This window comes from Photinus pyralis, unplaced genomic scaffold (genome assembly GCF_008802855.1).
Source record: "Photinus pyralis isolate 1611_PpyrPB1 unplaced genomic scaffold, Ppyr1.3 Ppyr1.4_LG9, whole genome shotgun sequence".
Lineage (NCBI taxonomy): Eukaryota > Metazoa > Arthropoda > Insecta > Coleoptera > Lampyridae > Photinus > Photinus pyralis.
The window spans coordinates 3,274,099-3,286,708 of record NW_022170878.1 but is presented as its reverse complement, the minus strand read 5'-3'; the positions used below and the strand labels follow the sequence as shown (position 1 = coordinate 3,286,708).

The window sequence follows — 12,610 nt, the reverse complement described above, 5'->3', positions numbered from 1 at the left end:
AAAGAAAGACATGTGTGTTTACTGTAACATTTTATATTAAAATAAGGCGGGGAGACAAATTTACTCGGTAATAGATCAACCGCCCTTCTCCTATCGCTCTTTTTTTGTGGGGACGCGTGGTTGAAATTACTTTTCGCCCCGCCCGTTTCATCTCGTTACGCCAATCGCGCTAAAGCGACGTCCGCCATCTTGAATTCGAGATTAGTTCGTCGAGCGCAGCGCGCTTAACGGTGAAAAGTAAAATTACGTCAAAAACGCTTCACGTGTAATATACGTGTACGCATCACGAGTGTCCTCTTACAAAATTACGAAAATCGATGAGACTTTTGCGCAAAAATTCGCGATTCTCGGTGCATTAAATGTCTAGTCCTTTACCAAATCGTCGTCTTTAATTGTCGTTCGCTGTAGGTATGTGATTGATGTGTGAGGGGGTAAACTTGAGTGAGTGAAGTCGCACGTGCCTTTGATTTTGTGCAATTAGCGGATTTAGTGAATTTAGAACAATTGCAAACGGCGCTGAAACGGAGGTGAGTACATCAATAATTATATCTATAGGTAGTAGGTAGTGTTGTTCATAGCGGGGCGGCTCACGCAGCGCGAAGGGCCCGTTATTGTTGTGTAGGGCTCGGCTAATTTGGACAAATTAAACCTTTTAACGTGATGTATTTATAGCGGGATTATTGTTTGTTAAGTGTTTACGAATTGGTGACAAAAGGGCTTTCGGTTGTAACACCGAAACCAATTATTAGCAAACAAAAACGCTGAGGTGTAAGAGCAGCGTGATGATGACAGGCAAAAATTGTTATAGTCCTTTGAGGACCGTTAACTATTCTAAGCGTCTACTTATCTCCTAAATCTCCTTATTTGCCTACACCTTAGGATACAATGGTTACACAAAGACCAGAAATAAAGGATTTTTACCGTTGCTTTTATCATGCCCTCTTCAAACGTTCCACTTGACAGGTGAACTGCCCATTTCATAAACAAGTAAATATTTTTGGTCAAATGTAAATTAAATCTTACAAATTAAACAACAATAAAACTCGGCAAGAGTGCGAAACAAAGAGTAAGAGAAATAAAATTGGTTCGGTAAATGAAACTTAAACGCAAGATTTCGAGTGGTCTCTCAATTACCCCAATTTATATTGGGTTACAAGCTTTACTGCAGTATTGCCACATTCCCAATTTATCATTCATTAGATTCCGACCCCTTCTTGGCAGTATACACCGTCGGAAACGAACCCTATCGCTTATAGGCGATTCAAAAGGCTTATGTGACAAATGTTCAAATAATCAAACAGTATCCTAAGCACAATAATACAGAAGCAGCTGTAACATGTCCAAAAAGAGTATAGGCCATTTTTTACGAAAAATTGCGTAGAAACAATTGCCTTAAATGAAAAATGAAAGTGTGTACGATTCTGGTATCTAATGCACCCTCGCAATCTACAGGATGAATTTTTGCCGACGATAGTGGAAACGATATATACCTATCTACTAAGGACACGATGAAGCACCGTTTTAAGAGTCAATTGAATACCTACTGATGCACCCGTTGCGGTTTGGAAAAATTGCATCGGTCAAAACTAAAAATTTTTTGATTTTTCTTTTAGTTTTTATAGTTATAGGTATATTGATTTGATATTACCTACGGAATTTAGATGATATTTCTCAAGGAAAAATAGATGCGTATAGGTAGATAGTTAATTAGCTATATGTAAATGTGCCTGTTTTGTTTAATGTTTAATTTGTGAAACACTCATTTTTCTATATACTTAATGAAAGTCATATACCTACATAGATCATCACATCATTAAAAAAAGCGCCTTTTCAAGAAATCCTACGATGCACCCGTTTCACCTATTTATCAGGGCCGCGGTGTTCCGTGTAAAGTTTCGTTTACACGGGTCCTGGTCCTTACAAGAACCCACAATGGATGTACCGTCGTTGCAATTGTTAATTAGTAGCTACATAAGTAGTATAAAAGTAAATTATTCTCGCATATGGAACACGAAATCTGCATGATATACCTAATGAGTCTCTTTTTTACACGAAAATATAGGTACCTAAGTGTAACACATGCATTCTTCTAGGACCATAAAAAGCTATTTGTTGGAATTTCATTAATTGAAATTTGAAAACATGAAATAGTTACTTACGTACAGGGTGTAAATCGAAAAGTGGAACATAGGCGTTTAACATGGGAAATTACTTTTTCTTTGCGCAAACTTTTCCTAATTAGCCATGGACTATGATAAAAGAAAAACATAGTCCATGGCTACTTAGACTAAAAACTCGCGAAAACAGAATCTTTATAATTAATTTTTTTGCGTACGCAAGAAAAGGTAAAATAGAATAATCGTTTCACATGATTTAGATGCAGAATTTATATCTCTATAACTTTTATTTGAAGTATTTTTGCGTAAACTAATTACCTACTTAGTAATAATAATAATAATTTAATAATAATAATTTATTCATGTTAATGTACATAAAGTACTTACATATCGTCATGCCTTAGGTACGGTGGTCTAAGAAGCCTAAATACAGATAACAAGTGTATACGTTACAAACATCACAAAAAAACACTCTAATTGACTTAGGAAACGTTTGTGCAAAGAAAAAGTAATTTCCCATGTTAAACGCCTATGTTCCACTTTTCGATGTACACCCTGTATACCTACATCACGAATGTACCGTGACAAATTGTTAGGTAGGTATGCGGACGAAAAGTAGGTATCTACATGAAATTTAATTTCCATCGTAATTTATTTAAATACAGGTGCCAAATTCTTGACAAACAGATTCCTAGCTGAAACCTCATCAAAATGTTATCTCATAAGAAATAAGAAAGTAGTAACCTGTAGCTTATACATCTAGCGTGTTATGGAAATCCTGACAATAGATTCAGATTCTCCGAAAAAAAGTTTCCGGCCGTTTAAAGTAGGGACAATGAAAACGAAATTTGTCATTTTGAACCACCCCGTAGGTACCTATAGGTACCTACATGTAGACGGAAAATATTTTTATGCATTTGATGAAATTTTGACAGATCCAAAAAACGGCGATCGCAATACCCACCTAGCTATAGGAAGCTAAAAAAACAGAATTAAGAAAATGAACAAAAATGCTACCTCAGTGAGGAGCTGCACCTAGAAAAAGTTTAAAAGATTCTCTAGAGCCAGAGGTTATAATAAACTAAATAAATATAGAAAACGAGCTCCTTGGTATGGCTATAGCTTGTGCAAAACCAAATTTTAAACCTGATGTTAGTTTTGCTTCTATATTTAACACTTATTAATTTAATTTTAATTGCTGCCATAAATAAGAAAGTTAGCACTGCACATCCTACACAAAACTAAATTTGGAAAATAGCGCTACATTTGCTTTTATTCCAAATGACTATGTATCAAATTTCATTTAAATCCCTCCATAAATAAAAAAGTTTGCAATTCGGATTAAAAATGGTCGAGATGCGAAAAGGGCACTGTGAATTTTGAATCGATTAGGCTCAATTTTTGGAATTGCGTTTTAAATGGCTAAAGCTATGCGCATATTGAATTTCATGCAATTCGGTTCATAACTAACGGAGATGTCAAAAGGGCCTTCCTTATTTTTTGGGCTACGTTGCCAATTCTCGAACTCCGATCTACAAATTTGATAAAGAATCTATCTACCAAATTTTATCGTAATCGGTCCATTCGTTATCGGACGGACAGACGGACAGACACCGCAAAATTATAAACTCGCTAGGAGCTCGTTAATAATCCGTTCACAGTGCTTTCCATCAGATCTTACTCTCTCATGCTCTCATACCTATGTACCTATCTACGCTTTAGGGTAATAGAGTTCGAATGGTGTAGAAAGCTTTCTAGTGCTCTCTTCTGGTTTCCAGAGACTAGTTAGACGTTCCCATCTATAGGCTCTTTTTAAATATTAAGCGCGTAAGTAGGTATAACCGCGGTGCTAGAAGATACCTACGACGATCTAGAAGTCGTTGGAGAGGACTAAGAGCTTTGGCAGATTAGGAATTTCTTAAAAAGCTCATAAAACAGTTGAAACAGTGATTTTCATCTCCTGAACCGTTTCGAAAAAATGCTAGTATGTCCTGGAAGTGCATATGGAACAAAACCGGAAAATGCCCTTGGAAGACTTGGTACCTAAGCTTCGGCCATTTCTAGAGGGCTCGGGTAGGTACTTTCCCAGAGCAAACAACAAAAGTACTAACGTGTGCAATATTGCATAGGTACAAATGGTACAATTACACACATTGCCAAAATTTGCACACATTAAGTATAGGAAATTTACAACAAGTAAATTTACTGATTTTCCGTGACCAATCAAATTGTTGAACAACCACAAGCATTTAGTAATTTAGTACCGGGTGACCAAATAAGACTGTTCCTCGGCCATATCTCGAGAACCGTTCGTCATATGACTTACCTAAGGATAAAAAAATTATTGGGTAAATCGGTCATGAAGAATCGCTGAAAAATATTTTCAAGTTCTAAAAATGACCAACAGATGGCGTAACTGCCATCTTAAATGTTAAAATTGCATTTTCTTTAAATTTCGCACAATAAACTAACAAAAATTTTTTCACATTTTTAAAGAGAACCAGTTTATCTATCATTTTCGTAAAAGCAAAAACTATTTGGTATACACAACCCCATTTTGAGTCTCATCACACCATGGATATCTTCGATTCAAATTTGGTATGGTTGAAAAGAGCATTCCTTGGGCAATGAGAATCAACCAAAATGTAGGTAATTTAGTTGAATCCTGCTCCGCCAGGGGCTAGTTTTGACACTATGATCCAAAATCCTAAAAAAATCAAAAAAATCAAATGGAATTATATGACTTTTCCTTTATGAAAAAGTAGCCAAATAACATCCAAAGAGGCAAGTGAAAACCGTTTTTCAAAATCTCGTTCCTTACCTCAAATATGGGGAAAATAAGATTAATTAATTAAAATGCTTAAATTGTATCTTAAATTTACTTTTTACGTATTTCCGATATTTGTCGATGGCGCTAAAGAAAAGCGCCCGACACTTTTAGGTAGGCCTTGGAAAATTAAACAAATGAAACACGATGCATTATCAAATAATAACAACCGTAATTTGTAAATTATTCTGCGGTGTTTACATTTAGAAAGTACAGTTTTTTGAATTTGTAACTTTTCTAAAATGCCGATTTCTAATCAAGAAGCATGTAATATGCTGGCGATATATTTTGAGTATTTTCAAAATGCGACCATCGCTGCCCGCATCTTCTATAATTTGCGTTATCCGAATCGCCCACAAACCATCGCCGCCAGCATATTAAATGCTTCTTGGTTTGAAATCGGCATTTTAGAAAAGAATACAAATTCAAAAAACTGCACTTTCTGTAGTATGTAAACACAGAGAATTTACAAATTACGGCTGTTATGATTTTATAATGAATCGTATTTCATTTGTTTAATTTTCCAAGGCCTACCTAAAAGTGTAGGGTCCTTTTCCAAACAATCTTTCGCGCCATCGACAAATACCGGAAATACGTCAAATAAGATACAATTTAAGCATTTTTATTAATTAATTAATTAACCTCATTCTCCCAATATTTGAGGTTATGAACGAGATTTTGAAAAACCGTATTCACTGGCCTCTTTGGGTTTTATTTGGCTACTTTTTCATAAAGAAAACTCATATCATTCCATTTGATTTTTTTAGGATTTTGGATCATAGTGCCAAAACTAGCCCCCTGGCGGAGAAGGATTCAACTAAATTAACTATACACGGTGTCGATTTCTCGAGTGCCACTATGGGGATCTCGCTTACCTGAAGAGATAGAGAGTTGGTTTAATGGGGGCAAAGTTGCGAATTTTCTTGCTCAATAATAATCTAAAAAGAAATTTAAAATATCTTTAGTAGTTTTGAAAATATTGCAAAAAAACGAAACTTTCTGACCTTCGTTTTTAATTTTTTCATGGTAAACTAATCGTACTAGACATTTCTAATTAATACATTATTCAGACACTTTTTAATTTTTTGAGAAGAGTGCTTTGGAAAAACAAAACGTTCTTTTATCGTGAACAAAAGTTTGACAGTTTGATCCATCTGTCTGGTGGGATCGTCGGAAGGGAACTATAGTTGTGTTGAGAAAATTCGATTTTCATCTGAATAGAATTGAACCTTCGTTTTGCAAGAAAATTATAATTCAAATTAGAACAAAATACATAAGAATAAATAAAATTTTCGCAATAAAACTAGCACAAACGTAAATGACACTACTTGAAATAAGTCAACCTTTTGTTCATAACAAAAGAACGTTTTGTTTTTCCAAAGCACTCTTTGCAGAAAATGAAAATTGTAATTTTAGGAAAAATGTGTTACTGAACCACCATGTGTGATATATCGTTGTATAAAAAAATACCTAATTTCAAAATGTCAAAATCCAGAACGGTGCCCATAAGAAAAATTAAAGTTGCCACGTATTTGTCCGTCATCTTAAAAGTTATTTAAAACGGAATGCCATATTCGAAATCTCCCTTAAAAAATGTCTGAATAATGTGTTAATTAGAAATGTTTAGAACGATTAGTTTACTGTATGAAAAAATCAAAAACGAAAATCAGAAATTTTCTTTTTTTTGCGATATTTTCAAAACTACTGAAGATATTTTAAGTTTCTTTTCAAATTATTATTCAGCACGACAATTCGCAACTTTGCCCTCATTTAACCAAATTTCTATCTCTTAAGATAAGCGAGATCCCCATAGCCACTACTCGAAAAATGGACACCGAGTATTTTGGTTGATTCTTGTTGTCCTTTTTCAACGATACCAAATTTATTACAATCGGTAAAACGGTTAAGTTAAAGCAGGTTATTGCAAAAACAGTTGAAGGCCCCACGCTATCTTTGTTTTTGAAATAACCGAGTTTTTGTTTTTACGAAAATGATAGATAAACTGGTTCTCTTTAAAAATGTGAAAAAAAATGTTTAGTTTATTCTGCGAAATTTAAAGAAAATTCAATTTTAAAATTTAAGATGGCAGTTACGCCCTCTGGTGGTCATTTTTAGAACTTGAAAATATTTTCCAGCGATTCTTCATAACCGATTTACCCAATAATTTTTTTACCCCTAAGTCATCCGATAAACGGTTCCCGAGATATGGCCGAGGAACAGTCTTATTCGGGTCACCCGGTACATTTACAATTTCTATGTAATTTATTTTTTATTTATGTATTATCCCTCTCTTCTTCTGGGCCCTCAACAGGCTTGCGCCCAGTTACAGAGTGACCCGCATGCTTTTTAGAGATGCCCCTGCAGAACCTAATTCGGAGTAGTCGGCAAAATGCTCGAAACTGATCTAAGGAAATTCCCATCTTTGCCAGGTGTAAAATTCTTACTTCAACTCAGTTCGAACACCCGACTTCGCGCTATGTAGCCCAACACTCTACCACTACCACTAAGCTACATAGACATCTCAAGCAACTGCACAGTTCCGTATAAAATGCGTGTATAGTAGACTAAAACCCTACGTGTAAAAAACGTAATTATATGCACTGGCATACAGTGTGATTGATTTTGCGTGTCCAAGCGTATATTTCTTTTATTATTGAAGATAGGAAAAAAGTTTAAAAAACATTTACATACTATATACCTTTATATTCTGATAAACTACATATTCAAAAAAAATGATGAAAAAACAAAAAAAAACAAAGTTAGAACGGTTATTTTTTTTGTAATATTCTTAAAGGGATCTTTACAATGATATCAAATAGGTTATAATTACCATAGAAATTAAAGCTACGGTAATGTGTTTAGAACCAATCGCAGTGGCTGTGAAAATTTAAACAAAAACATCAAATTTACAACAGGAAACGAAGAAAACAAATGAAAAACAGTTAACTTAAAACAAATTTAAATACATTGCACTTGCATCCTATGTACCTATTACCATTAGGTACATCGAATAAAAAAAAACATTTCTTCATCATTTGTGTAATTAGATATTATTTTGTTGCATTGTGGATTTTACGTTTTATTGTTCACTAAACTAGTTTTGTGACAGACATGACAAGTGAAAAACTCTCTTTTGTTTTTGTTTAAATTTCCACAGTTACTGTCAATGGATTTAAAAACATTAGGTACTGTAGCTTTAATTTCTAAGGTAATTATAAACTGCCGCAGAAAAAAGTAATCGCTTTATTTAAAAAAAAATACTTTGTTTTCTGATGCTCTTTTGTTTTTATATCATTTGTTTTTTTGAATATTTTATTGGAATTTGAAAGTAGAGTATTTTTGTTTTTTTTATCTACTAATCTACTAAAAGAAATATACGCTTGGACACGCGAAATCAATCACACTGTGGAGATTACCTACACATAAATGTCCAGCGGATATTGCTATATTCTTGTAGAATGTTATATGCGTTTATTATTCCCATTGATATAGGTAACGATTTATATGCGTAACTGAATATGTTTGAATTTCACATATGGAATACCTACGTAGTAATATTCTTTACTAATTATTCGTACTAAATTCGTCGATAAATAAACGTTTAATGTATGGGTTTAGTAGATTATATATTTAAACAAATCAAAAGGTCTTAATTCGTACTAAATTCGTCGATAAATAAACGTTTAATGTATGGGTTTAGTAGATTATATATTTAAACAAATCAAAAGGTCTTAATTATATAAGGCACATAATAATTACAAAGTCCATCCCGAACATTCAGGGGCCATTTTCTTCATTGCCTATTTGTAAACCTGGATATTCTTGCTATCTTCGCATTGGTAGGTGCGGCGTCGCTCCTGAGCATCCATACGGACGCGCTGTAAGTTTGTAGACGTTTTAACTACCAAGATGCGTTATTTCCAATTCTTGCCGTCTTTGCATACACAAAAGGTCGTATAGCTAAGGTACCTATTTCTTGTATCAATTTCAGTAGTAATTTTAACAAGTAGAATTCGTCTCATTTCTATTCGCATCTGTAGAGCAAGTAGGCAAACCAAATTATCAGTATACGGTAAATTAATAAACGTATTATATACATTTGTCACATTAACACTAAAGAAACGTTTATTTATCTACTTATATTCAACGTTTCTTTATAACAGTTCCGTTAGAATATGACACTGTTTGTGTACGTAATTTTGATACGTAGAATGTACCTAATTTTTATTCGTATTTTAGAGGAAGTAAGTAAAGTAATATTCCCGTATGGTAAATCAAAGTGGTGTTACATACGTTTATCAAATTATTGCTAAAAGAACGTTTATTTATATACATATTATCAACTTAGCGTAGAACATGAACTCGATGAATAAAAATCGTATTTTAAACAACGTAGGATATTAAATTGGTGTACAAAAAACGTATATCATGAAACCAATATCGAATTTAACCTTTCAAAGCGCTTTCAATTCGTTTTTTAAACGTGTGTTTGCCGGGCAGGTAACTCTTACAATGTTTTGTAAAAAACTCATTACCTACTTGGGAACAAAATATTACAATATTTTTGTGACTTTAACAGTTTAAAATTGGTATTTTACAATGATATCATCATCCTATATACATCATTTTTTGAGTTATTGTATTTACTCGTTTACTCGGGTACTCGCTCGGATAGGTAAGCATTAAAACACTAGGTCTATTGTACCTACCCGAGTACCTACATCTATACATGTTACCCATTATGTGTGGAATATAAATCTCGGTAAATATCGAATGTTTTATTTCCCATAATAAGGCAGCATTTCGGTTGTTTGTATTTCAGAAAACAAATGAGTAACGAAAAACAATGGCAGTGCACAAGCCCCATTACAACATACAATTAGAAAATTTAGTGTAATTCGCAAAAATTCGGAAAAAATGCGCCAAAATAACGATGATAAAAATCCATAAAAACTGAAAAATGAGATTAGGGTAGGGGTGTTGGTGATTTTTAAAAATTTTGTTCTTCCGAAAAAATCTTTTGTATTTACAAATTTTTTTTTCCCGAGGAAAAAATTCGATGTCTGTACAAAAAAAGAAAATTAAAAAAAACTTTGAAAAATAAAAAACAAAACAAATTATAAATCTTAGTCAACAGAAAAATTCAAGAAAAAAAAAGAATGCAAAATTCGGAAAACTACGTATAAAAACGAAGATACATAATTAAAAATTCCTAAAAATTCAGAAAAATGAGGTTAGAGTAGAGGTGTTAGTACCTAATGTTGAAAAGTTTCTTTCTATTTTCAAATCTTATTTACCTGCCGAAGAAGTTTGGTATCTGTAGAAAAACATAAAATTAAGTCAAATTTTAAAAGTAAAAAAATAAAGAAAACTATAAAACTCAATGAGCACACACACCATCCACTCACATTTGGAAAAATGGGCAAAAAATAAGATAATTAAAAAATGAGTGTTCGACGGCTTGATCACGATGGAAATTCTTATCCTTCATATAGGAAATTTCGAGGAAATAGTAGGAAATGGACGAAATTAGAGGAAATATTAGAAAAATTTGGGGAAATAAAACGAAATTTCAAAGGAATGCGGAAATTCTGGGGAAATCTAAAGGAAATTTTATGGAAACAAAAGGTTTTTGTAGGGAAGTAACGTTATTCAATTGACGCTAATTCGCAAAAATGTTGTGTGAATTTGGGGAAATTTAAGGCAATGCTAGATACGAGGATAGACATATTGGGGAAATTAAGGGAAATTGTGGAAACTTTTAGACAATGAAGAAAATCGTTGTTCCCTGAAGTAAGTCTAAAATTAAAACACTAGGCCTATTGTACCTACCAGAGTACCTATACCCAAACAGGTTGCCCATTACCTATGTATGGAATACAGTATACAGGGTGATTCCTATAGTACCTGCCACCGTTTGGGAGCGTATAGGGGGTGCCTAGGGGAGTATTTTGATATAGGACACTTGGGGTCGGAAATCTAAAATAAGGGCGCCAGAGCCAAATTTACCTTCTGGAATTTCGCGCCTGTAGGTAGGCAACCCAACCGGCCGGCGGTGCACACGGAGCGATCTCAGGCGGCGATGTGTGGCTGACACTTGATCAGAATTTTGTTTAAACCCACGAAATCCCGTCTGCAACGACGCGTATGAAGTGAATAAACACTATGGCACGTTTTACTAACACGGAATGCTAGTACGCGGGTTTGCCTCGAAACGTTCCAACACATCCTCCTCTAAGGCATTTACCAACGGGCGATCGCGATCACGGGCGCTAGTGGGCTGCGAAATAGGAGGAGGTCGGTGTAAACAAACAAACTTTTCGAAATGGGTGCTTAAATGACCAAAGTATCGATGTGCATCACGAATCTGTGTGTAAAGTTAAGCCTCCGTCAGCTTACCTGCAATTGCCCTGTCTCGCACAGTCGGAAGTGAAATTCTTGAAAGACCTGTCTGCAGGGTAACTGACGGTTTGGATACCGCTCAGCGTACGCTCGTCGTGCAGCTCGTGCGTTACCATTTGCCAATCCGTACATGAAGTGCATGTCCGCGTATTCCGTGTTAGTAAAACGTGCCATAGTGTTTATTCACTTGATACGCGTCGTTGCAGACGGGATTTCGTGGGTTTAAACAAAATTCTGATCAAGTGTCAGCCACACATCGCCGCCTGAAATCGCTCCGTGTGCACCGCCGGCCGGTTGGGTTGCCTACCTATAGGCGCGAAATTCCAGAAGGTAAATTTGGCTCTGGCACCCTTATTTTAGATTTCCGACCCCAAGTGTCCTATATCAAAATACTCCCCTACGCACCACCTACACGCTCCCAAACGGTGGCAGGTACTATAGGAATCACCCTGTATATCTCGGTAAATATCGAATGTATACAAAATTTTTCTATATGAAAGCTGTTTAACATTTAATTTCCCGTAATAAGGCAGCATTCAGTTGTTTTTATTTCAGAAAACGAAAAACAATTGATTTTTTTTAAATGACAGTGCACCTTTTTATTAGGCTCATTTGATAGAATTTGTTGCATTACGAGTGGCGCTAGCTATTTAAATTTTAGCGCATTTTCTCTTTAGACGGAAATATACAATAGTGAGGCTAAGTTAATGGAGTCAAAAAAAGCTGCCGAAATTTTTGGAATCTTGTGCCTTTAAACGTTGCAAGTGCTAAGGACCAATTAGGTATACACTTGTTTCTTACAGTATTTTTAGCGCATTTCTACAAAAATAAAAAAAAAATGCACAAAAAAAAAAAAAAAATGCGCTATTGTGGCCACTTTGTCCGTCCGTCCGTCCGTCCGTTCGCTAACTTTGCGACGCTACTAGTTCTTTATCTTAAGAGCTATTGTTCTACTTTTTTCGCTATTTGGTTCGTTATGGTGTCGAGTCTTGTACCAAGGAAGGAATTTTTCTGTACCGCTTACAAAAAAAGTTATTGTAAAAAAAACAAAAAACCGTTTTTTACATGTTCCATAATTTTACACTTTTGCCGTTTATTAACGATCCTAGAGATCGTTTATAAATTTGCATTGCTATCTGTCGCCTGCCGGTTGGTCTCTCCGTCTGTTCCTTTGTCTGTCTGTCCATCTATCTGTCCGTGTGAACGATAACTTTGTTTTAAAATGTTCGATCGCTTTTACATCTCCGTTAGTTATGAACTGAAA

General features: G+C 34.7%; 1 protein-coding gene across 1 annotated transcript in view; it reads left to right on the top strand.

Annotated features, from left to right (window-relative positions):
• The first annotated feature begins 268 nt into the window (after positions 1 to 268).
• The window catches only part of LOC116180386 (homeobox protein OTX2-A-like), a 123,517-nt gene continuing 111,175 nt past the window's right edge, over positions 269 to 12,610 (top strand). The window contains exon 1 of the mRNA XM_031500354.1: positions 269 to 527. The gene's annotated coding sequence lies outside the window, so the exon portion shown is untranslated. The remainder of the gene's footprint in view (positions 528 to 12,610) is intronic.